Consider the following 24996-nt stretch of genomic DNA (forward strand, 5'->3'; position numbering starts at 1 on the left):
CATTGGAACACAGGAGGGATGGTTGCTGATAATGGGCCTCTGTACATCTATGAAGATATTTCATAAAAAGACCAGCCGATTCCAGCTACAACAGAAATGTACAACATCAACACTTCTTTGGGATAGGGGGCAGTAATTTTCATGTCCGGATGAAAAGTGTGCCCAAAGTAAACTGCATGCTACTCAGGTCCAGAAGCTAGGATATATATATATTATTAGTATAGTTGCATAGAAAACACTCTGAAGTTTCTAAACCTGTTTGAATGATGTCTGTGAGTATAACAGAACTCCTATGGCAGGCGAAAACCTGAGAAAAATCCAACCAGGAAGTGGGAAATCTGAGGTTAGTAGTTTTTCAAGTGATTGTCTATCCAATATCCAGTGTAAATGGGGTTAGATTGCACTTCCTACGGCTTCTAGTAGATGTCAACAGTCTTTAGAATGTTGTTTCAGGTTTCTATTGTGAAAGGGGTCAGCCTGAAAGCCATTAGTTGTGGCCGTGAGCACGACGGTCATTCACTTTCCTTTCTAATGACAACGGAATTGTCCAGTTAGAATATTATTGAAGATTTATGATAAAAACATCCTAAAGATTGATTATACACATTGTTTGACATGTTTCTACGAACTTTAATGGAACTTTTTAGACTTTTCGTCTGGACTTAGTGCCCACGCTGTGTGCATTTGGATTAGTGAACTAAATGCGCAAACAAAAATTTGTTATTTGGACATAAAGATGGACTTTATCGAACAAAACAAACATTTTTTTGTTGAACTGGGATTCCTGGGAGTGCATTCCGATGAAGATCATCAAAGGTAAGTGAATATTTATAATGCTATTTCTGACTTTTGTTGACTCCACAACTTGGTGGGTAACTGTATGGATTGTTTTGGTGGCTGAGCGCTGTACTCAGATTGTCGCATGGTGTGCTTTCGCCGTAAAGCTTGAAATCTGACACAGCAGTTGCATTAAGGAGAAGTTTATCTTTAATCCTATGTATAACGCTTGTATCTTTCATCAAAGTCTATGATGAGTATTTTTGTAAATTGATGTGGCTCTCTGCAAATTCACTGGATGTTTTGGGGGCAAAACATTACTGAACATAACGTGCCAATGTAAACTGAGATTTTGGGATATAAATATGAACTTTATCGAACAAAACATACATGTATTGTGTAACAAAGTCCTATGAGTGTCATCTGATGAAGATCATCAAAGGTTAGTGATTCATTTTATCTTTATTTCTGCTTTTTGTGACTCCTCTCTTTGGCTGGAAACCTAACATAATGGCATGGTATGCTTTCGCTGTAAAGCCTTTTTGAAATCGGACACTGTGGTTGGATTAACAAGAAGTTTATCTTTAAAAGGGTGTATAATACTTGTATGTTTGACGAATGTTAATGAGATTTCTGTTGTTTGATTTTGGCGCCCTACAATTTCACTGGCTGTTGTCAAATCGATCCCGTTAACAGGATTTGATCCCTAAGAAGTTTTAACAATGTGTCTATACTGTATTTCTGATCAATTTTATGTTATTTTAATGGACAAAAAAAGCTTTTCTTTCAAAAACAAGGACATTTCTAAGTAACCCCAAACTTTTGAACAGTAGTGTGTGTACTAGGAAGTGTCAGAGGAAGGCCCAAATAATTGTCAAAGACTCCAGTCACCCAAGTCATAGACTGTTCTCTAGGACCCAAAGGCTCCTCAACAGCTTCTACCCCTAAGCCATAAGACTTCTGAACAACTAATCAAATGGCCTCCCGGACTATTTACATTTAGTTTTTACATGGATGCTACTCAATGTTTGTTATCTATGCATAGTCACTTTACAAATTACCTCGACCAACCTGTACCCCTGCCTATTGCCTCGGTACCGGTACCCCCTGTATATAGCCTCCTTATTGTTGTATACATTTCTTGAATTGCATTGTTGGTTAAGGGCTTGTAAGTAAGCATTTCACGTTAAGGTCTACTACACCTGTTGTATTCGGCGCATGTGACAAATAAAATTTGATTTGATTTCCTGTATATTTGTAAATAATTAAACTGGAATATGGTGAAGTATAAGCAACTAGTGTAAATCAATGGATCTTTGATTTGATTTGATTCAATGCCATTCCATCACAGAATCCTCCATTTAATGCATCTTCTACCCTGCACAAAACAAATTCATGCTGGTAATATAAGATATTCAGAACTTCTCTTCTATATTACGTTTTATGCATATTTTTCTCACTGCCAATTGCTTATGCAAAATGTCACCAAATAGATGCAATATTGAAAAATACTTTGGTTACAAATATAACTGGGTGTGCAGAGCCGTGGCGGAGTGGTAACACTCCCCGCCCTCAATACCTATGCGACTCCTCGCCAGAGACCGAGGTTCAAACCTTCAGCCGACCCTTCCAACTTTCTCCCCTCTCTACCTCCAGTGACACCTTGTATGGCAATTAAAGTCTCTGTCTGACCACATACCATAGAATAACAATTGTGATGCATAATTTCCATGGTTTACTATTAATTGCCATGGTAATTTTGAATGTTCAGTCAAAGAGCATTATGGGTCATGTAGTTATTCCAAAAGTGTAGTTTTAAACATGGGTTTTGAGTAAGGTTTATTTGAGCTGATCTTGTAGGCTATATATTTGCAGTTAAAAGCTGAATTACAGTATACTGACAATAATACAAAATTAGATGGGTAGGAAAATGAAGGATGATGGCCTTCAACAAATCTTTCATTTTAACAAATCTTTCATTGAGTTAATTATTTACAATAGATAGACTTTACTAAATAACTTAAACTTTTATCCTCATCTAACAACATAACTCTGGCCCTTGAAAAAAGGCAAGATTGCATAGGCATAATTTAACAGCAAAAACTGGCCTATGCATCACAATGTAGCTTCACAGTACATGGACTCCATGTATAAACAGAAATAGAATTTATCTTCAATTCTAATTCTAAATGTGTCAGGTCTCATACTCCACTGACAATCCACATTTATTTTCAGTGTAGCACTTTGTCTGTACAGAAATTAAATTCTCAAAAATTTGATTATTCTGTTCAAATGTTTTATCTCTCGATCTGATGCTAATATTCTCAACTTCGGAGCATTTAAAAAAAATCTCTGTCCAATTGGTCCAATTGATCATGGCACTTGTTACTTTCTCTTTGAAATTCAATGATTCAATAGGCTGTGCCTCTTGAAAGCCCAAAATAAAGGAAATAGGTCCACAATTGTAGGATGCGAATCTACCACCAGTTAGTGTTTTACGGTAATATATATATATACTGATTTTTTTAAAACACAACGTGCAACAAAATGTCAAATTCTCTAAAATGACATGGAGGTGGCTTACGGTAAAGAAATTAACATTCAATTCTCTGGCAACAGCTCTGGTGGACATTCCTGCAGTCAGCATGCCAATTGCACACTCCCTCAACTTGAGACCTCTGTGGCATTGTGTTGTGTGACAAAACTGCACATTACAGAGTGGTCTGTTATGGTCCCCTGCACAAGGTGCACCTGTGCAATGATTATGCTATTCAATCATCTTCTTGATATGCCACACCTGTCATGTGGATAGATTATCTTGGCAAAGGAGAAATGTTCACTAACAGGAATGCAAACAAATTTGTTGTGCCGTGGCGGAGATCTTTGTGGGCTATACTCTGCCTTGTCTCAGGATGGTAAGTTGGTGGTTGAAGATATCCCTCTAGTGTTGTGGGGGCTGTGCTTTGGCAAAGTGGGTGGGGTTATATCCTGCCTGTTTGGCCCTATCCAGGGTTATCATCAGATGGGGCCACAGTGTCTCCTGACCCCTCCTGTCTCAGCAGCCAGTATTTATGCTGCAGTAGTTTGTGACGGGGGGGGGGGGGGGCTAGAGTCAGTCTGTTATATTTGGAGTACTTCTCTTGTCTTATCCGGTGTCCTGTGTGGATTTAAGTATGCTCTCTCTAATTCTCTCTTTCTTTCTTTCTTTCTTTCTTTCTCTCTCTCGGAGGACCTGAGCCCTGGGACCATGCCTCAGGACTACCTGGCATGATGACTCCTTGCTGTCCCCAGTCCACCTGGCCGTGCTGCTGCTCCAGTTTCAACTGTTCTGCCTCTGGCTATGGAACACTGACCTGTTCACCAGACGTGCTACCTGTCCCAGACCTGCTGTTTTCAACTCTCTAGAGACAGCAGGAGCGGTAGAGATACTGTTAATGATCAGCTATGAAAAGCCAACTGACATTTACTCCTGAGGTGCTGACTTGTTGCACCCTCGACAACTACTGTGATTATTATTATTTGACCATGCTGGTCATTTATGAACATTTGAACATCATGGCCATGTTCTGTTATAATCTCCAACCGGCACAGCCAGAAGAGGACTGGCCACCCCTCATAGCCTGGTTCCTCTCTAGGTTTCTTCCTAGGTTTTGGCCTTTCTAGGGAGCTTTTCCTAGCCACCGTGCTTCAACACCTGCATTGCTTGCTGTTTGGGGTTTTAAGCTGGGTTTCTGTACAGCACTTTGAGATATCAGCTGATGTAAGAAGGGCTATAGAAATACATGTGCTTTGATTTGTGCACACCATTTGACAGAAATTAGAAATTGGCTTTTTGTGCGTATGGAAATATTGTAGGATCTTTTATTTACATGTTGAGTTTATATTTGAGTTCCGTCTAGATTGTCCATTTTGCGAACAAAATGAACCTTCTAGTTGATCCAATCTTCCAGCTATTATTCAACTCTGGTTCCATGGTTCCATGGTTTGTGTTGACCCCAGGAAGAGTAGCTGCTGCTTTTGCAACAGCTAATGGGGATCCTAATAAAATACCAAATATCCCAAACTCGGTCCTGGGGCCACCCCTGGATACACATTTTGGTTTTTGCCCTAGCAATAAACAGCTGATTCAAATAACCAAAGCTTGATGAGTTGGTTATTTTAATCAGCTGTGTAGTGCTATAGCAAAAACCTAAATGTGCAGGACTGAGTTTAGGAGACCTTTGGTCTAAGCTTCCTACTTCCTAGCTTTACCACACTGTAATAAGCAAAACCCTTGCATCTACTCAATGAACTAACAATATAGCCTATTTTATGACATGGGTGTAAAAGTCTGAATTTGGTGTACTTTTGCCCCCATGTGGTGATTTGTAGCTTGCCATTCGTTTACTTTAGTTGTGTATGCAATGTAATATGGGCTTTTGCCATGTCAGCAGCTATCCTAAAAATTATAATAATTCGGTTCATGATTTGGGGATGGGGGGGGGGCAATAGCTCAAAGAAACATTATTTTGTGAAACTTATTTTATGTACTTAAAATAAAATAAAGGCAGAGGATTGAAAAAATATATAAATCGTGTTTGTGGCAAGGAGAAACAGCAATTACTTCACATTTGACATATTGTTGTCTCTCCCTCCTCCATGTTATCTCCCTCTTACACTTCGGCACCTTTGAGCTTTTATCTTCTCCTCTCATATTACAAAAGCCTTTGACCAGCTCCTTCTCCAAGTCCATCTCTCAGCAGTCTGCAACAGAGAAAGCACACTGGCTACCATTACTCAAGTTCCACTTGCAAGTGCTCAAATCATGGATTGTCAGCTTGTTTCCACTACTCCTTCAACTCCTATTTCTGACCTCTCTGCTCTCATGAAATGACTCAGCCCTGCCTGATCCAGATGGCTGAAGGCAGTTTGAATCTCAACAGTCTCAAAATGAATCACCCTGCTCTTTGCTCTGGAAAAGTGCTACCCTATCAACCGTTAATGAACAGTCCAACTCCCCCAGATAGGCCACAAAACTTGGACAGCAGGTTAGATCAACTGGGATGGTCTTAATTGTACTGATGGTCTTCATAGTAATGATAATTCAATTTTGTGTGATTAGGAAACACATTGAAGATTTGAGAAATGCATCCCGTGTTAGGCTGCATAGATGTCAAAAGAGGTTACAGAAGACAGGAAATGCAAAGTGTCCCACTTTTTCTAAATTCCCCCTGCTATAGTTCTGCTTGGTGCAAGATAGCAGTACTCCAAGAACCAGAGCCCTGTCTAATCTAATTACAGGGTCCCTAATGTAAACTGGACCTCCTTCCTACATTGGAAAAGCCTATAAGACTGTCCCACTTTAGCTACTCCTTGCTGTCCTACATTAAACATATGCGGGATTACAAAATTGAAACATAATATTGGCAACTTTTGTATTTTGATGCTCCAGTACATAGTATGCATATTTACATCACAATTTTTTGCAATATTTCTTACCTTTTTATAAATGTAACATCAAAACAGAAAAAAGGCTATGTTACTGATCTTACCATGGGCTACGCAGGGTGAGCGCTCTGTTAGAAGCTTGTAATCACCCCCTTTATGCCGCAACAGTTAAATGATGTGATTTTGATCATGTGGTTCCTCTGCAAGGGAACAACAACAGTGGTGATTTTCAATTGTCAGACTAAGAAATAAAACACGTCAGGATTAAATTGTCCCACTTTTCACGATGTCCCAGTTTTTCTGAATTCACCATATTGTATGTCCATGGCCCTTTAAGAAACTCCATGTTTTTTGCAACATGTGATACGTCAACATTTAAAAAACGATGATGACGATGTTATGTAAAAAAATATATATATTTTAAAAAAGGAAAAGAAAAACCCCGAAGTGAATCGAGGTCCATGTAGCCTACCGTCCGCAGGTAAGTGCTCTCCTTTCATATCTTCTTTCTCCGGCGATGGTTACGGCAGTGACTAGTGTTATTGAGGTCGATATCCGTAGCCGCCTCACAGTTTGAGGGTCTGTAACTAGATGAAACTAGATCCATTTGCAACTGTACAATACGTGTTTCATATCTACATGCGGAGTCTCATACACCTGACATGTCTTAATAAATATCGCACTTTTTGGGGGGATTTTCCTGCAATCAGCTGTTTTTGACGCTTCATGCGCAGTGTTCGGGCGGAGTTACCACGACTGGAGTTTGAGTGGCTGGCGAGAACAGAAAGTCCAGTGACATCAAGCCCTTTGGAGTAGGCTAGAGGATGGACACATACAGTTGAAATCGGAAGTTTACATACACCTTAGCCAAATACATTTAAACTCCGTTCTTCACAATTCCTGACATTTAATCCTAGTAAAAATTCCCTGTCATATCAGGGATCAGTTAGGATCACCAGTTTATTTTAAGAATGTGAAATGTCAGAATAATATTAGTGATTTATTTCAGCTTTTATTTCTTTCATCACATTCCAACTGGGTCAGAAGTTTATATACACTCAATTAGTATTTGGTAGCATTTCCTTTAATTGTTTAACTTGGCCAAACGTTTTCGGTAGTCTTCCACCACCTTCCCACAATAAGTTGGGTGAATTTTGGCCCATTCCTCCTGACAGAGCTGGTGTAACTGAGTTCGGTTTGTAGGATCCTTGCTCGCAAATGCTTTTCAAAGTTTCTATCGGATTGACGTGATGGCCACTCCAATACCTTGACTTTGTTGTCCTTAAGCCATTCGATGTCTTGATGTTGCTTCAATATTTACACAATTTTCCTGCTTCATGAAGCCATCTATTTTGTGAAGTGCACCAGTCCGTCCTGCAGCAAAGCACCCACACAACATGATGCTGCCACCCCCGTGCTTCACGGTTGGGATAGTGTTCTTCGGCTTGCAAGCCTCCCCCTTTTTCCTCCAAACATAATGATGGTAATTATGGCCAAACAATTCTATTTTCGTTTCATCAGACCAGAGGACATTTCTCCAAAAAGTACGATCTTTGTCCCCAAGTGCAGTTGCAAACCGTATTCTGGCTTTTTTATGGCGGTTTTGGAGCAGTGGCTTCTTCCTTGCTGAGTGGCCTTTCAGGTTATGTCAATATAGGACTTGTTTTACTGTGGATATATACTTTTATACCTGTTTCCTCCAGCATCTTCACAAGGTCCTTTGCTTTTGTTCTGAGATTGATTTGCACTTTTTGCACCAAAGTACGTTCATCTCTAGAAGATGGAACGCGTCTCCTTCCTGAGTGGTATGACGGCTGCGTGGTTCCATGGTGTTTATACTTGCATACTATTGTGTGTACAGATGAACGTGGTACCTTCAGGTGTTTGGAAATTGCTCCCAAGGATGAACCAGATTTGTGGACGTCTACAATTTTTTTCTAAGGTCCTGTCTGATTTCTTTAGATTTTCCCATGATGTCAAGCAAAGAGGCACTGAGTTTGAAGGTAGGCCTTGAAATATATCCACAGGTACACCTCCAATTGACTCAAATGATGTCAATTAGCCTATCAGAAGCTTCTAAAGCCATGACATCATTTTCGGGAATTTTCCAAGCTGTTTAAAGGCACAGTCAACTTAGTGTAAACAATTGTTGGAAAAATGACTTGTGTCATGCACAAAGAAGATGTCCTAACCGACTTGCCAAAACTATAGATTGTTAACAAGACATTTGTGGAGTGGTTGAAAAATGAGTTTTAATGACACCAACCTAAAGTGTATTTAAACTTCTGACTTCAACTGTATCTGTTTACACTGAGCTGCTTTGAACTCGTGTCACAGTCGATGAGACTACTTGACAAGTTGTTGCTATATTAAGTCATTCTCCAAAACATATGTATTTTCTTGTTGCCATAACAGATCAAACCATTTGCAACAGTCAAGGTTAGCCCAATAATGGACTAAAGGTGCCTAACGTTACTCTGTATAGTCCAGGGAATTGATATGTTCTGTTTAAAGGCGAATTGGCTCTGGAAGCCAAAACAGCTAAATACCTCATCTACAGTAAATTTGAATCGATTCTCAACTGTGGTACGGTTCTAGAAACAAATCCTTTTACTGATATATCACATCAAAATCATTTCACAAATGCAAAATACACAGTTACTGTGTGGCGGTCAGTGCTGTTTAAGATTTAGGAACACTAATATTTTTTTTAAATGATCATTGCCTTATTTTTATTACAGCATATTGGATGACTGTCATTCATATTCCATTCACCCAGCTCAATGTAACACCAATAGGTTATAGGCTAGTTACTACATGATACTCAAATTTTCCATATACCTGTCATGAGATTTATAATGTAGGCACACTCTTGCCTGCATCTAGTTGATCTCGGGTGTAATCATTTGTCCAAACAGTTGCAAACGAGAGTTTCTATTCGAATAATTCAGGTAGGTTTTTCCCCCATTTCATTTCGTTTAAGATGTTTTTTTTTCTACAGAATCGGCGGATTGAATTACATCTCTGATCACCTGCACAAACCGTTCACTTTCATAGCAGACAAACAGCATCATCACTTTTCTTGTTGTATAATTCCTTCTTGCATCTACGCACTCTTCTCCTCTCGCCTTTTCCCTACGCTGTTCTGCACAACACAACAGCTGTCTGTGACCAGGCAAAAAAAAAACGTTTCTAAGGCAAACCTTCATACCATAACCGCAAACCGCTACACTTAGCCTACATCATTGTCACCATATTAGCAAATGTCATAGTCAACATAGCTACTAGAACTAACACCTTAGTAAACCCGCTACAATCACGCAGTACAGTGTACAGCAAGCAGTTTATCAGTTACACCGCCGTGGCTGTAAATTCATAAACAGGAAGCTTGACTTGGAAGAGTTCCAGTGTTGGATAGCCTAGCTAACACTAATAGCATGCCTCTCTGTTTGAGCTGGATGTTTGAGTAGGCTAAATTAGCTAAAGTGAATGAGATTACAACCAAATATATCTCTCTCTCTCATCTCCTTAACTTGAAGAAATTAAGTTGTTCAACTATTTTATTTCTCTCTTTTGAGTCAGCTACTCACCACATTTTATGCATTGTTAGCTACCTGTAGCTTATGCTTTCGGTACTAGATTAATTCTCTGATCCTTTGATTGGGTTGACAATATGTCAGTTCATGCTGCTGGGTTGGAGGGCGTCCTCCGGAATTCGTCATAATTACTGTGTAAGTCAATGGAAGCGGGTGAGAACCATGAGCCTCCTAGGTTTTGTATTGAAGTCAATGTACCCAGAGGATGGGTTAGGATGGAAAATAGCTGTCCTCTGGCTACACCATGATTCTACCCCAGAGAGTACTGTTGAGGCTACTGTCGACATTCATTGCAAAACAGTGTGTGTTACTAAGTTATTTGGTGATGTTTAGTGTAGTTTTATCTAAAAAGGAGAACTTTTTAATGTTTCACAATTTTTATGAAATTCACCAAGTGGGATGGTCATCCCTTTCTTCCCCTGAGGAGCCTTCACTGCTGTACATTGTTTTAAGGGAGTGAACACTATTTATAACAAGGGTTTCATGGAGAAAATCGTACTTCTCTTAAATGAAAATGGATGGCCCTCCCTTCAGCAAAATATATTTTACCTAAACAATCCCTGAATGTAAAAAAAAAGTTTTAAAAAAGACCCTCCTATACCCAAAATAATAATTAAACATAAAGAGGATAGCAGAGAACATGCGTACCGTTTACCCTCACTTCCTGGACAGACCACAGCTTTAGATATGCAGTTATAGAAACAGTTACTGAAATTACAGGCTAAGAATGGACAGAGATAGCCTATGTGTTCATTTGATCATATTTCTCTAATGCCAAATCTGTGTGTCTTGTTTGCAACGAAACTGTCCCCGTTTGGATATAATAAAATCTGAGAAGTCATTAGGAATCTGAGCATGGTACTTTCAAAAGTTAGGTTTACCCTTTTCACCCCAGACAGAGTAGGCCAACCGACACAAAAAAAATGTAAGCTTTAAACTGCTGACTACTCTTCCGTTGCTTAACCCAACGAGAGAAGGTCACAAGTGTTTCCCTGAAAGCTGTCTGGGTTTAAACACCTTCTATTGCACAGAAAGTGAATAGCTTAATCAATTGATAGTGACAGAATTAGATTACTTCCCAAACAAAGTCAATTTTTTTGTCTCCTTGGCTATAGAAGGTTGTAGTTCCACCTCTTTGGTTGGAATATCCATTGCCGTGTGTAATGCAGCCTAGTTTTATTTATTGTATCTTGAAAATATAACTTTGCTCTGTGCTTCTCCCAGCATGCACTTCATAGCCTATAAGCTATAGATCATTTGATTGAGACTACACTAAATAGCTGATAGGCGCACTTGATATTGCGCGCACAGCGAAGAATCAGAGATGAGGTGTGGCATTGGGCACACATCGTTATACACGGAACAAAAATATTAACGCAACATGTAAAGTGTTGGTCCCATTTTTCATGAGCTGAAATAAAACACCCCCTCATTCTGATTGGCTGAGCCTGGCTCCCCATTGTGTGGGCCTATGTCCTCCCAAGCACACCTGTGGCTGCGACCTTGTCCAGTCATGTGAAATCCATAGATTATGGCTTAATGAATTAATTTAAATAGATTTTCCTGAACTGTAACTCAGTAAACTATTTGAAATTGTTGCAGGTTGCATTTATTTTTGTTCAGTGTAGATGATTTGGGATAATGATGATCGGCACCAGACAGCGCATCGGTATCAGAAGTAAAAATGCAGCCAGACTACTAGACTGTGCCATTTCTAGACCTTCTCTATTGATAGTAGACACACAACTGATCCAAATAACAAGGCTTTTTCTGCCATTATTCAAATGACATTTTCACCCCAGTTTACAGCCTAGAGTACAATTGTACTCACTTGAAAACAATAATGCATATATTGATTGCATTGCGGTGTTGTAAGCTAGTCTAGGTAGGATCATTTATTGGCCCTGACGCCATACAAATGTCATTTAGTGAGGTGAGCCAGCTGGAAAAAATAAATAATACCCCCCCAAAAAATGTAACCCTTTTAATGATATTAAACAACCTTTGTACAACACCTAGCAACCTCACCAAGAGATGTTAGCCTTTTGGTATTGTAGCGAACGGTGGGGTGTGGAATAAAACTCTGGTCTCTGGCGTGAAAGGGAATTGTAACGTGGCTCATATAGCAAAGTTTGCTACACTGTTCCCTACGTACTTGAAGACACATCAACTTGGGATTCTAACCAGCGACCTTTCGGTTATTGACCCAACACTCTTAACCGCTATGCTACCTGCCACCCTCATCATGACTCATATAGCGAAGATTGTGACAGTATAATGGTTTTATAATGACAGTCACAGGGACCAGGATTTAAGTCCCATTCAGGGTACCACCCCCTAATCCATTGTATTGGTGTCAGGTGTTGGACAGCCACATTGAAAGGATGTCACAGTACATTTGTGTTAGGCTAGCAGTGTATTGCACATGTGATGGCAGAGTATGCAAAACAAATGTGCACCCTATTGATACAAATCATCATGATATCATTCTGCCAGTTAGGCCTACTTTGCAGTCATTTAATTGGGAAGGTTTTTGGAGAAAAATGTTGAATCACAGATTTTATAGAGCTGGTAGGCTACACTGTACAATGCCTTCGGAAAGTATTCAGACAGCTTGCAGGTGCATCCTGTTTCCTTTGATCATCCTTGAGATGTTTCTACAACTTGATTGGAGTCCACCTGTGGTAAATTCAATTGATTGGACATGATTTGGAAAGGCCCACACCTGTCTATATAAGGTCCCACAGTTGACAGTGCATGTCAAAGCAAAAACCAAGCCATGAGGTCGAAGGAATTGTCTGTAGAGCTCCGAGACAAGATTGTGCCGAGGCACAGATCTGGGGGAGGGTACCAAAAAATGTCTGCAGCATTGAAGGTCCCCAAAGAACACAGTGGCCTCCATCATTCTTAAATGGAAGTAGTTTGGAACCAACATGACTCTTCCTAGAGCTGGCTGCCTGGCCAAACTAAGCAGTCAGTGGAGAATGGGATTGATCAGGGTGGTCCCTACGGTGTAGCATGGTGGTGGCAGCATGCTGTGGGGATGTTTTTCAGCGGCAGGAACTGGGAGACTAGTCAGGATCGAGGGAAAGATGAACATAGCAAAATACAGAGAGATCTTTGATGAAAACCTACTCCAGAGCACTCAGGATCTCAGACTGGGGAGAAGGTTCACCTTCAAACAGGACAATGACCCTATGCACAAGACAATGTAGGAGTGACTTCGGGACAAGTCTCTGAATGTCCTTGAGTGGCCCAGCCAGAGCCCGGACTTGAACCTGATCGAACATCTCTAGAGAGACCTGAAAATAGCTGTGCAGCGATGCTCCCCATCTAACCTGACAGAGCTTGAGAGGATCTGTAGAGAATAATAGGAGAAACTCTCCAAATACAGGTGTGCCCAGCTTGTAGCGTCATATCCAAGAAGACTCGAGGCTGTAATCGCTGCCAAAGGTGGTTCAAAAAGTACACAGGAAAGGGTCTGAATTCTTGTGTACAGTTGAAGTCGGAAGTTTACGTAGACTTAGGTTGGAGTCATTAAAACTTGTATTTCAACCACTCCACAAATTTCTTGTTTACAAACTATAGTTTTGGCAAGTCAGTTCGGACATCTACTGTGTGCATGACACACAATTTTTCCAACAATTGTTTACAGGCAGATCATTTCACTTAAAATTAACTGTATCACAATTGCATTAAGTTGACTGTGCCTTTAAACAGCTTGGAAAACTCCAGAAAATAATGTCATGGCTTTAGAAGCTTCTGATAGGCTAATTGACATAATTTGAGTCAATTAGAGGTGTACCTGTGGATGTATTTCTAGGCCTACCTTCAAACTCAGTGCCACTTTGCTTGACATCTTGGGAAAATCGAAAGAAATCAGACAAGACCTCAGAAAAAATTGTAGACCACCACAAGTCTGGTTCATCCTTGGGAGCAATTTCCAAACACCTGAAGGTACCACGTTCATCTGTACACACAATCTTACGCAAGTATAAACACCATGGGACCACGCAGTCGTCATACCACTCAGGAAGGAGGCGCGTTCTGTCTCCTAGAGATGAATGTACTTTGGTGCAGAAAGTGCAAATCAATCCCAGAACAACAGCAAAGGACCTTGTAAAGATGCTGGAGGAAACAGGTACAAAAGTATCTATATCCACAGTAAAACAAGTCCTATATCAACATAACCTGAAAGGCCGCTCAGCAAGGAAGAAGCCACTGCTCCAAAACCGCCATAAAAAAGCCAGAATACTGTTTGCATTGCACATGGGGACAAAGATTGTACTTTTTTGAGAAATGTTCTCTGGTCTGATGAAAAGAAATTAGAACTGTTTGGCCATAATGACCATCGTTATGTTTGGAGGAAAAAGGGGGAGGCTTGCAAGCCGAAGAACACTATCCCAACCGTGAAGCACGGGGGTGGCAGCCTCATGTTGTGGGGGTGCTTTGCTGCAGGAGGGACTGGTGCACTTCACAAAATACATAGCATCATGAAGCAGGAAAATGATGTGGATATATTGAAGCAACATTTCAAGACATCAGTCAGGAAGTTAAAGCTTGGTCGCCAGTAGGTCTTCCAAATGGACAATGACCCCAAGCATACTTCCAAAGTTGTGGCAAAATGGCTTAAGGACAACAAAGTCAAGGTATTGGAGTGGCCATCACAAAGCCCTGACCTCAATCCTATACAACATTTGTGGGCAGAACTGAAAAAAAGTATTTGTGAGCAAGGATCCAACAAACCTGACTCAGTTACACCAGCTCTCTCAGGAGGAATGGGTCAAAATTCACCCAACTTATTGTGGGAAGCTTGTGGAAGGCTACCCAAAACATTTGACCAAGTTAAAAATGTTCAAGGCAATGCTACCAAATACTAATTGAGTGTATGTCAACGTATGACCCACTGGAAATGTGATGAAAGAAATAAAATCTGAAATAAATCATTCTCTCTATTATTCTTATTCTCATTCTTAAACTAAAGTGGTGATCCTATCTGGGAATGTTTACTAGGATTAAATGTCAGGAATTGTGAATAACCGAGTTTAAATGTAGTTGGCTAAGGTGTATGTAAACTTCCGACTTTAACTGTAAATGTCATATTTCCGTTTTTTATTTTTTAATAAATTAGCAAACATTTCAGAACCTGTGTGTGTGTGTGTGTGTGTGTGTGTGTGTGTGTGTGTGTGTGTGTGTGTGTGTGTGTGTGCACATTGAGGAAAAAAGTAACTTAATTAGTTTTATAAGGTTAAGGGGTCTGAATACCTTCCGAATGCACTGTATTACAAAACATGTTTGCTGTAACAATCTGTAACTTGCATCCATTTTTTCTTCTTTTAAATTCGTGACATAAACTCATTGATTGTTGAAGAATATAACTTGTAAATGCCTCATGAACTTAAATGCCCAGTGCAGTCCAAAAAATGTAATTTTCCTGTGTTTTTATATGTTTCCACACTATGAGATTGGAATAGAACTGTGAAATTATGAAAATTCAGATAATGCCCTTTTAGTGTAGGAGTTGTTTGGAATGAACGCTCAAAATTGTATCCTGTTTTGTTGGGATTGAGTTTTAGCCAGGTGGTAAATTTAGTTAATAGATCAATGAGAAAGAGTTCCAATTCTCTCTTTTAATTAAAAAAAATATATATATTATTTTACCTTTATTTAACCAGGCAAGTCCGTTAAGAACAAATTCTTATTTTCAATGACGGCCTGGGAACAGTGGGTTAACTGCCTGTTCAGGGGCAGAACGACAGGTTTGTACCTTGTGAGCTCGGGGGTTTGAACTCGCAACCTTCCGGTTACTAGTCCAACGCTCTAACCACTAGGCTACGTTGCCAGTAACTGCTAGTTTTCAGTTTTCCCCTTCCCACTCAGACCACTCACAGACAGTCCTAGCTACATTTCTGTTCATTCTTGACCATTTCAATTGAAAACAATCACAGGTACTTCATTGTTACCCAGTAAGGATTTGATATTGAGAAAAAATCATCTGCATTGAACCTTCTTTAAAATAAACTAAGACCATCAGAACCCAAAATATAAGCTTGTTTTACTCAATTGTTTTGGATACAATGTAATTGTAAACAAACACTCTATAGCCTTAACATGGTTAAAGCTATAATTCTGATCTCACGGATGGTCTGTCCTTGCATCCATAGCCCCCGTCTATGAATTTGCGAGTGGTTACATTTTTCCAGCTCCATCCATTAGAAGTTCAACCAAAAAGGTGGCGGGGTGGCCTCTTTATTTTTTAATTGCCCCTTTTAATGAAATGTTGCGAATCGGTTATGTGAAGGCTGTGACAAGAGGTCACTTTGCAGTAGCCTCCAGAAATGTCAGAGCCTATGTGTAATGAACCATGAATGGAAGCATAAAGCCATACAGGAAGTCCTCTTCCACAAAGTGAATGGAAGCATAAAGCCATACAGGAAGTCCTCTTCCACAAAGTGCCCTGCTGGTTACTTGCACTGCCTGCTTTGACACTCTCTTTATTCTGAATTAATAAATCCTCTTTTAAATATGCAATTCATGAAAAAGCAGAAGAATCTGGGCACTTGGATAGTAATAAGAGTTTATGTGGAAAAGTGCTCTTTGGCCTTTGGACATCAGATGCAATATTGTACAGTTGTACACTGGAGCAACAAGAATGGTTTTGTTTTGATTACTGAGCAGATGGAAGCCATAAAATATGCCTTACCTCTGACCTTACCCTAAGTGATTGTTTTGTGGACGATCGTTGGCCCCTAACTTAATAGCCGAGGTAGCAGAGCCTGAGTTTACACAGGCAGCCCAGTTCTGATCTTTATGAAGCAAAGCCAGGTCAGACAGGAAACCCCAGTTTCATCAGCTGATGTTGCACCAATTAGATTCATCACACTAGCTTAACATGGAGGTCTATGTAGTTAGATTCATCACAATAGCTTAACATGGAGGTCTATGTAGTTATATTCATCACCCTACCGTAATAACATGGAGGTCTATTTAGTTAGATTCATCACCCTACCTTAACATGGAGGTCTATGTAGTTATATTCATCACCCTACCTTAACATGGTGGTCTATGTAGTTACATTCATCACCCTACCTTAACATGGTGGTCTATGTAGTTAGATTCATCACAATAGCTTAACATGGTGGTCTATGTAGTTACATTCATCACCCTAGCTTAACATGGTGGTCTATGTAGTTATATTCATCACCCTACCTTAACATGGTGGTCTATGTAGTTATATTCATCACCCTACCTTAACATGGTGGTCTATGTAGTTATATTCATCACCCTACCTTAACATGGTGGTCTATGTAGTTATATTCATCACCCTACCTTAACATGGTGGTCTATGTAGTTATATTCATCACCCTACCTTAACATGGTGGTCTATGTAGTTATATTCATCACCCTACCTTAACATGGTGGTCTATGTAGTTAGATTCATCACCCTACCTTAACATGGTGGTCTATGTAGTTACATTCATCACCCTACCTTAACATGGTGGTCTATGTAGTTAGATTCACATCCTCTGATGGCCACAATGCGCTGGTGGTTCTTGGTGACATGCTGTTGCTGTAACATGTGTTACTCGCCATCACCATGCGTGTCTGTTTTTCTGAATTCCCACCCCAGCCTCCACCTGTTTGGGCTATGCTTTTGTAATTGTTGAGCTTTGCTATGGCAGTGAGCTACCCTGAAGCTGCAGAGCCTAATGCCAATGTATTGCATTGCCACCTGCATTGTTTGCTGTTTGGGGTTTTAGGCTGGGTTTCTGTACAGCACTGAGATATCAGCTGATGTACAAAGGGCTATATAAATCAAATCAAATGTATTTTTATAGCCCTTCGTACATCAGCTGATATCTCAAAGTGCTGTACAGAAACCCAGCCTAAAACCCCAAACAGCAAGCAATGCAGATGTAGAAGCACGGTGACTAGGAAAAACTCCCTAGAAAGGCCAAAACCTAGAGAGGAACCAGGCTATGTGGGGTGGCCAGTCCTCTTCTGGCTGTACCGGGTGGAGATTATAACAGAACATGGCCAAGATGTTCAAATGTTCATAAATGACCAGCATGGTCGAATAATAATAAGGCAGAACAGTTGAAACTGGAGCAGCAGCACGGTCAGGTGGACTGGGGACAGCAAGGAGTCATCATGTCAGGTAGTCCTGGGGCTCAGGTCCTCCGAGAGAGAGAGAGAAAGAAAGAGAAGGAGAGAATTAGAGAACGCACACTTAGAACTTGTTCTCAACTTGCCTACCTGGTTAAATAAAGATAAAATAAATAAAAAGATTCACACAAAATACATTTGATTTGATATTGCCAACCTAATGTAATTGTCATTTACTTTCCAGTAAGTGGTTAAATGAATACGTGATGTTTTCTGTCTGAATTCCACTAAATGGTCTTTTGAGCAATCAGGTCAGCTCTTTTGCCAACAATTGACAAAATATCAGAATTGGGCTGCCTGTGTAACAGCCAGAGCTGGATGCAGATGGGTCACATGGATGCCCAGCATCGGGGTCTGTTCCAAAGGGTGCAGCATTACAGAACGTCCAGAGAGAAATGTAGTCAAATCAAATCTTGTGTAAAACCGATGTGACTAAACTGGCAATGATATGACTGACTGGCAATCATATGACTGAGTAATCTATGAAGTTCTGAGCGTTTCACTGAATACACTGTTGTTCTCACTGGTAGTGGCACTAAAAAAAACAGACTAAAGCCATCGTTAATTTATCTTTTTGCTTATTTATTCTCATCCTTTTTCTTCGATCACGCCATCAGTTTAGGGGAATGTGTTTTTTTATTATTTTATTTTAATCAATTTCAATCTTGATGATTCTCATTCACTTTTATCAATATCTGAAATAGCTTGACCTTTACTGTTCCTATTAGTTCCAAGCCCTACAGTAGTAAAGCACTGACAGCTCGTTCCTATTTATTGTGTTGCGCTGAAAATATATATATAAACACAACATGCAACAGTTTGCCCACACGACACCATACAGCCTGTCTGGCCGGTACAGTTGAAACCAGGGTTTCATCTGTGAAGAGCAGACTTCTCCAGCATGCCAGTGGCCATGGAAGGTGAGCATTTGCCCACGGAAGTTAGTTACCATGCCGAATTGCAGTCAGGTCAAGACCCTGGTGAGGACGACGAGCATGTACAGTGGTTCCTCCTTTTAAAAGTTGCGCAGACTGCGGCACACCCTGCATGCTGCTGCAGCATTCTGTGGCACGTCATTTAATTCTCAGCCATTTCTTCTGTTACTGCAAGTTATTGCTAGTTTGACCACCAGAGGGCATCTTTGAGAAGCATTTGATGGTATTCTGTATTGACATTACCAGATAATTTAAAACCTTTTTTGTAATTACATAGTATATGGGATTGATTTTAATAAATTTGGCTTAATTAATTAGATTAATATTATGGTGTTTCCATTAAGAGAAAAATTGTCCGTTTGTAAATTCAGACCGTTTCGCACACTGGACTTTCGGGCCGGGGACTAGGGTTCCTTTGAGGGTTCTGGCCTTACAATGGCAGTCAAGTACCCAAGCTAACATTGGCTAGCTACTTCCAGACACAAATGAGACAATTCTGACCATTTTACTTGCCCTAGCAGACCAGTGCGTTGGTGACTGTAAATGTGCTGCTGGAAACAATTGAATTACATATTTTTCTGACGTTGAATATGACCGGTGTCAGTAAGTGTTGAGTGCTTGTAAAGTAATTATTCTGCGCTCTGGTACACTCAGACGAGAGTGCTCTGAAATCCGTGTAGATAGTAGGCTGGACACATTACATTTTTAACAATGTTATTTTCTGATAAAAACTACTTCATTGCATCCGCCGCGGAGCCCAGTTTCATAATATGATCATATTTTCAGCTGCTTGCCGTCGTTTTTGAAGTAATCGCGAAATACCTTATTTTAGTGTATTTTTCACCCTGCCATCTCCTATTAGCTCTATTGAGCACCGTGGCACCAACTCATCTTCCGAACGTTCTATTCCCAACTTATTGTTCAACGTCACAATTCCTGCTTCGCTATTGTTGGCAATGAGACCTGCTCACGTTGTTTTGTAGTTAAAATGTAAACAAATAAAATAATATTGGAGCTCTGCGGTCTTCCCATTGTTTCCAATCAGGAAAATGTAGGCATGTCTGTCTTTCACCAAATATCTCGCAATGTGTATATTTAGATGTTTTTCAAATCGGGTGTAGCTGGTGTGAAATGGCTAGTTAGTTAGCGGGGTGCGAGCCAATAGCGTTTCAATTGGTGACGTCACTCGCTCTGAACTAGTTGTTCCCCTTACTCTGCAAGGGCCATGGCTTTTGTGGAGAGATGGATAATGATGCTTCGAGGGTGGCTGTTGTCTATGTCTGCAGATGGTCCCTGGTTCGAGCCCAGGTAGGGGAGAGGAGAGGGACGGAAGCAGAACTGTTACATGGGCACCATTTTAATCAGGAGAATCTCCTCTTTGTAATTATGTAACTCTGGGCAGCGAGCTCGTTTGTCATCGATCACTAGACTAGAAAACGTCGGAAGCTTTTATTTTTTCATTACGCAGACATAAGCACAGTTGACACCATCGAGGTGTGGATGTTTACCTCCTACACAAGTTGTTTTTTTCCAGTTTCGCCCGATGAACAGATTGTAGTGGTAAAATAAAAGGGATACATTTTTTTATGGAATTCTAAGCATCACTCCAGTCAAAACAGACACAGCATCATTAAAATAATGGACTGAAGAACAATGTCTCAGAGATTCATACCTGAACCGCACCTTTATTTGCCAAGGAAGAGTACATGATCAGTGAATATATTCATTGTACACGCTACAATGTGGGAATCTCATGCGTGGTAATAACTACAGTACATGTGCATCCTTGGCACAATAAAGTTGATTATATTCTACTCCCAACTTATTGGCTTCCTTAATGCCACTCAGACTTTAAGTTGATACAATTTTATTTTAGTCAGTTAAGAACAAATTCTTATTTTCAATGACTGCCTGGGAACTAGTTCAGGGGCAGAACGACAGATTTGTACCTTGTCAGCTTGGGGATTTGAACTTGCAACCTTTCTGTTACTAGTCCAACACTAACCACTAGGCTACCCTGCCACCCCAGTCACTATGATAGCTGAGGTTCACAGATGGGTTCTGAACTAATATTCATACCAAACGTTGTAGGGTCCATACACAGATCAGCTACATACTATAGCTAGCTACACATCCATAGGCATACAGTTATTTTTATCCTCCACTACAAAGTAAGCAAGTAAATGGTTAGCTAGCTATGTTACTTCAGCTGCATTGCAAGGCGAGCTTTGCACAATTGTACATTCAATTTACATTCAAGTTACATGCAAAGCTGTCAGTTCTTAAACTTGCTCTAATGTTGATGAGAACTTGTTTCATATGGCCATGCTACAATCCTCAAACACATCAGCCACTACTTGGAATTAAGACAAATGCCACAGCTGTGAAATGTACTGGTCTGTTTCGAGGGAAAACGGCCACTGAAACCAACCAACGTCAGCTGTTGGTGGATCCACAGGTGTGAAATGTACTGGTCTGTTTCGAGGGAAAACGGCCACTGAAACCAAACCAACGTCAGCTGTTGGTGGATCCACAGCTGTGAAATGTACTGGTCTGTTGGTGGATCCACAGCTGTGAAATGTACTGGTCTGTTTCGAGGGAAAACGGCCACTGAAACAAACCAACGTCAGCTGTTGGTGGATCCACAGCTGTGAAATGTACTGGTCTGTTTCGAGGGAAAACGGCCACTGAAACCAAACCAACGTCAGCTGTTGGTGGATCCACAGCTGTGAAATGTACTGGTCTGTTGGTGGATCCACAGCTGTGAAATGTACTGGTCTGTTGGTGGATCCACAGCTGTGAAATGTACTGGTCTGTTGGTGGATCAAATCAAATCAAATCAAATTGTATTTGTCACATACACATGGTTAGCAGATGTTAAATGCGAGTGTAGCGAAATGCTTGTGCTTCTAGTTCCGACAATGCAGTGATAACCAACAAGTAATCTAACTAACAATTCCAAAACTACTGTCTTATACACAGTGTAAGGGGATAAGGAACATGTACATAAGGATATATGAATGAGTGATGGTACAGAGCAGCATACAGTAGATGGTATCGAGTACAGTATATACATATGAGATGAGTGTGTAGACAAAGTAAACAAAGTGGCATAGTTAAAGTGGCTAGTGATACATGTGTTACATAAGGATGCAGTCGATGATGTAGAGTACAGTATATACATATGCATATGAGATGAATAATGCAGGGTAAGTAACATTATATAAGGTAGCATTGTTTAAAGTGGCTAGTGATATATTTACATAATTTCCCATCAATTCCCATTATTAAAATGGCTGGAGTTGGGTCAGTGTCAATGACAGTGTGTTGGCAGCAGCCACTCAATGTTAGTGGTGGCTGTTTAACAGTCTGATGGCCTTGAGATAGAAACTGTTTTTCAGTCTCTCGGTCCCAGCTTTGATGCACCTGTACTGACCTTGCCTTCTGGATGATAGCGGGGTGAATAGGCAGTGGTTCGGGTGGTTGATGTCCTTGATGATCTTTATGGCCTTCCTGTAACAACGGGTGGTGTAGGTGTCCTGGAGGGCAGGTAATTTGCCCCCGGTGATGCGTTGTGCAGTCCTCACTACCCTCTGGAGAGCCTTACGGTTGAGGGCGGAGCAGTTGCCGTACCAGGCGGTGATACAGCCCGCCAGGATGCTCTCGATTGTGCATCTGTAGAAGTTTGTGAGTGATTTTGGTGACAAGCCGAATTTCTTCAGCCTCCTGAGGTTGAATAGGCGCTGCTGCGCCTTCTTCACGACGCTGTCAGTGTGAGTGGACCAATTCAGTTTGTCTGTGATGTGTATGCCGAGGAACTTAAAACTAGCTACCCTCTCCACTACTGTTCCATCGATGTGGATAGGGGGGTGTTCCCTCTGCTGTTTCCTGAAGTCCACAATCATCTCCTTAGTTTTGTTGACGTTGAGTGTGAGGTTATTTTCCTGACACCACACTCCGAGGGCCCTCACCTCCTCCCTGTAGGCCGTCTCGTCGTTGTTGGTAATCAAGCCTATCCACAGCTGTGAAATGTACTGGTCTGTTGGTGGATCCACAGCTGTGAAATGTAATGGTCTGTTGGTGGGATCCACAGCTGTGAAATGTACTGGTCTGTTGGTGGATCCACAGCTGTGAAATGTACTGGTCTGTTGGTGGGATCCACAGCTGTGAAATGTACTGGTCTGTTGGTGGATCCACAGCTGTGAAATGTACTGGTCTGTTGGTGGATCCACAGCTGTGAAATGTACTGGTCTGTTGGTGGGATCCACAGCTGTGAAATGTACTGGTCTGTTGGTGGGATCCACAGCTGTGAAATGTACTGGTCTGTTGGTGGATCCACAGCTGTGAAATGTACTGGTCTGTTGGTGGATCCACAGCTGTGAAATGTACTGGTCTGTTGGTGGATCCACAGCTGTGAAATGTACTGGTCTGTTGGTGGATCCACAGCTGCAATAGATTTGAAGGGCTCCCTGGCTTCTCTCATCACACTTGAGTATTTACAAGGTGAGGGACAGTAACTCCTGTTTTAGGAGTCAGCCGCTGTCACCCCGAGGGGTTTTGTATGTCTCTTATCTTCCACTGAAAAGCACAGAGCACATGGCATAAAGTGTCCTTCAAAGTGACAGATGAATTAAATTGGGCATCTCCCCACTTCAGATCTTCAGAAAGACCCTACTAGTCAGAGGTCCATTGTTCCTGATGGTTTTTGAGAGGCATGTCAACCTTTTATATACTGGCGTAGAAAAGCTGTCAACTAAGGGCCAGCTTGGAACTGGAAAATGTCCATGTGAGTTGATGTGATGAGATCTAAAACACACACACTCCCAACACAGTGGTTAGTTTCAAGTCTCTTGTTACTTGCTCACTCTCTCAGCTCCATCTGTCACTGTCCCTGGCATCTTGCCCTGCTCTTTGAAGATGAGCTGAAGCTAACTAGACTTCCTGTGTCATCTCCTATCTGAACAGAGGTTGTGAACTGTCATCTACAAATCTGTGCACATGAATGTGTACAAATGAATGTTCACATTTGCTGCCTGTTGAGTTCATGGCAAGCATCAAACAGTTTGAAGTTTGTGTACGTCTTCTGTCCACCTGACATACTGCGCCAATATTAATGGTAAATAACTTTGGATGTAGTAACTACACTACTGTACTTTATTAACTGATTTTGAAGCTTTTGTAAACTTCTCAAATTGGTATCATGTGTATCTCTCTCTCTCTATCCTGCTTTATAGTTATCATGAAAGTTGTTTCAAAGCAGTGGTGGAAAAAGTACTCAATTGTTATACTTGAGTAAAAGTAAAGATACCTTAATAGAAAATGACTCAAGTGAAAGTGAAAGTCACCCAGTAAAATACTACTTGAGTAAAAGTATTTGGTTTTAAATATACTTAAGTATCAAAAGTAAAAGTAATGAATAATAATAAAAAGTCCTTCTATCAAGCAAACCACCGGTACATTTAAAAACATTTCTTTTTTTAAACCCTGGATAGCCAGGGTTACACTCCAAAATTCAGACTTCGTTTACAAACAAAAGCATTTGTGTTTAGTGAGTCCGGCAGATCAAAGGCAGTGGGGATGATAAGTGATGTTCTCCTGATAAGTGTGTGAATTGGATCATTTTCTGTTCTGCTAAGCGTTCAAAATGTAACGAGTACTTTTGGTTGTCAGGGAAAATTTATGGAATAAGAAGTACATAATTCGCTTTAGGAATGTAGTGAAGTAAAAGTAAAAGTAGTCAAACATATTAATAGGAAAGTACAGATACCCCCAAAAACTACTTAAGTAGTACATCATTAAAGTATTTTTTACTTAAGTACTTTACACCACTGTTTCAAAGGGATGCTAAATTACCATTTTTTTCTCATGGCACCTGGTTTGCATTCATTAATGTACGCAATGGAAAAGGTTTTTCAACAGAAAATAAAAATGAAAGTTTCTTATTGGAAATATCCATGTTGAATTGTAGTCCCTCGCGGTTTCAGTCCATTTTCTTCCATGTGGAGCTTAAAGAGCAACTGAATGTACCTATTCCGCATGTGTTTCTCTATTGCTCATTAAGAAAAACTTCATTTCAGTCTTTGGGATGCGGTTCG

At 40.6% G+C, this 24996-nt stretch overlaps 1 protein-coding gene and 1 long non-coding RNA gene across 3 annotated transcripts in view; one reads left to right on the top strand and one right to left on the bottom strand.

Moving 5' to 3' along the window:
- Positions 1 to 5032: 5032 nt before the first annotated feature.
- On the bottom strand, positions 5033 to 6966 carry LOC124001852. The gene is made up of 3 exons (XR_006832866.1): positions 6677 to 6966; positions 6309 to 6404; positions 5033 to 5520 (listed from the first exon to the last, which is right to left on the bottom strand). It is a non-coding gene; the product is annotated as an uncharacterized LOC124001852 (long non-coding RNA).
- bahd1 (bromo adjacent homology domain containing 1) overlaps positions 6565 to 24996 on the top strand; it is a 42056-nt gene continuing 23624 nt past the window's right edge. For both annotated transcript variants that reach the window (XM_046308975.1, XM_046308977.1), the window contains exon 1: positions 6565 to 6685. The gene's annotated coding sequence lies outside the window, so the exon portion shown is untranslated. The remainder of the gene's footprint in view (positions 6686 to 24996) is intronic.

This window comes from Oncorhynchus gorbuscha, linkage group LG17 (assembly GCF_021184085.1).
Source record: "Oncorhynchus gorbuscha isolate QuinsamMale2020 ecotype Even-year linkage group LG17, OgorEven_v1.0, whole genome shotgun sequence".
Taxonomy (NCBI): domain Eukaryota; kingdom Metazoa; phylum Chordata; class Actinopteri; order Salmoniformes; family Salmonidae; genus Oncorhynchus; species Oncorhynchus gorbuscha.